The following is a 1,879-nucleotide window of genomic DNA, read 5'->3' on the forward strand; positions in this document are numbered from 1 at the left end:
TGCTAGAAATGCTTTCTCATGTTGGACCAAATTGGGGTTTGGACGGATATAGTGACATGTAATCCTCCCAACACTTTGATTTGGAAATACATGTGGTATAATCAGTGACCATACTTCATCTCTTCCCATGAGCAATTAAATCAAGGAATTGGACAATTGTTCAAGCTTAGAAAGATTGGGTTGCCAAGAAATTGGGATCCAATCACCTAAGATTGCCAAGGAGATCAATGAATGCATTGATTGAGGAAGAGATGAGAATGAATTTGATCTGGAGAATGCAACATCTCCTAAGCCAAATGAATCTCCCATTTCTGATCTTACCCATTCTCTTTACTTTCTGCCATTTATCTTCATGCTCATTTCCCCAAATCCCCATTTAAGATTCTGCAATTTACTTTTTGCATTTTACTTTCCCGCTATTTAATTTTTTGCAATTCTCAACTCAATTTCTGTTAGCTCAACTAGCACATCTTTCCAACTAAAGTTGCTTAACCAATCAATCCCTGTGAGATTCGACCTCACTCTATTGTGAGTTTTTACTTGATGACAATTCGGTATACTTGCCGAAGAGAAATTTGTTGAGAGACAAGTTTTAGTGCATCAAGTTTATGGCGCCGTTGCCGGGGATTGATTTTGTATTGACAATGATTAAGTTAGAAGTTCACTAGATTGAGCATTTTCTTTTGAGATTGAGCATTTTCTTTTGATTGTTTATTTTACCTAGTCAATTACCTTTAGTTTCAGTTATTTTCTTCCTCATCCCCTCTCCCCTCTTTGTTTTCTTTTTCTTTGTTATTATTTACAATTCTGCTCGCTAACCCACTAACTGTTTGATAATTTGCACCACTCATACTAACAGCCACTCTAACAAGAATAACCTCTTCATTTTATTTCTTGCTGTGTGCTCTGTTAGTTGTATGACAGGGAAAAGAAGCAGAGCTTCAACTTCCTTTGATTCGGAACCTGAGAGGACCTTCCTTAGATTAAGGAGGGAAGCAAGAGGAAAAAGAGCTATTGGTGCTGAGGAAGAGGAAGAATACTTTGAAACAAACATGGAGGAGAACATGGAAAACAACCATGAAGGAGAAGCTCATAACCATGCCAGAGAGGGCCCTGTGAATCATGCTGGGCAAGAGAAAAGAGTTCTAGGCTCTTACATCAATCCAAACCCAGGAAATTATGGAAGTAGCATCCAAAAGCCAACCATACATGCCAATAACTTTGAATTAAAACCCCAGCTCATCACCCTTGTTCAGAACAACTGTTCATTTGGAGGAAGTGCCCAAGAAGACCCCAATCAACATCTAACCACCTTCCTAATAATACGTGACAATGTAAAGTCTAATGGTGTTCATCCATAGACTGCTCTTGTTCCCTTTCTCACTCAGGAACAAAGCATCTAAATGGCTGGAATCCTACCCGAAGGAGAGTTTAACAAATTGGGAAGATGTGGTGAACAAGTTTCTAGCGAGATTCTACCCTCCTCAAAGAATCAACAGGCTGAGAGCTGAGGTTCAAACTTTCAGGCAACAAGATGGTGAAACTCTCTATGAGGCATGGGAGAGATTTAAGGACTTAATAAGAAGGTGCCCACCAGACATGTTCAATGAATGGGTTCAACTGCACATTTTTTATGAAGGTCTTTCCTACAAGTCAAAGAAGGCCGTGGACCATTCATCAGGGGCTCTCTAAACAAGAAGAAGACCATTGAAGATGCCATAGATGTCATTGAGACTGTAGCTGAGAATGACTACTTCTATGCTTCTGAAAGGAGCAACACTCAAGGAGTGATGGAGCTAAACCACATGGATGCACTGCTGGCTCAAAATAAGATGATCACCAAGCAGTTAGCTGACCTTACCAAGAAGGTGGAAGAGAA

General features: G+C 39.9%; 1 non-coding gene across 1 annotated transcript; it reads right to left on the reverse strand.

Moving 5' to 3' along the window:
* Positions 1–1,497: 1,497 nt before the first annotated feature.
* On the reverse strand, positions 1,498–1,601 carry LOC127746244 (small nucleolar RNA R71). The gene has a single exon (XR_008007864.1). It is a non-coding gene; the product is annotated as a small nucleolar RNA R71 (small nucleolar RNA).
* Positions 1,602–1,879: the final 278 nt, after the last annotated feature.

Source organism: Arachis duranensis, chromosome 3 (assembly GCF_000817695.3).
Source record: "Arachis duranensis cultivar V14167 chromosome 3, aradu.V14167.gnm2.J7QH, whole genome shotgun sequence".
Lineage (NCBI taxonomy): Eukaryota > Viridiplantae > Streptophyta > Magnoliopsida > Fabales > Fabaceae > Arachis > Arachis duranensis.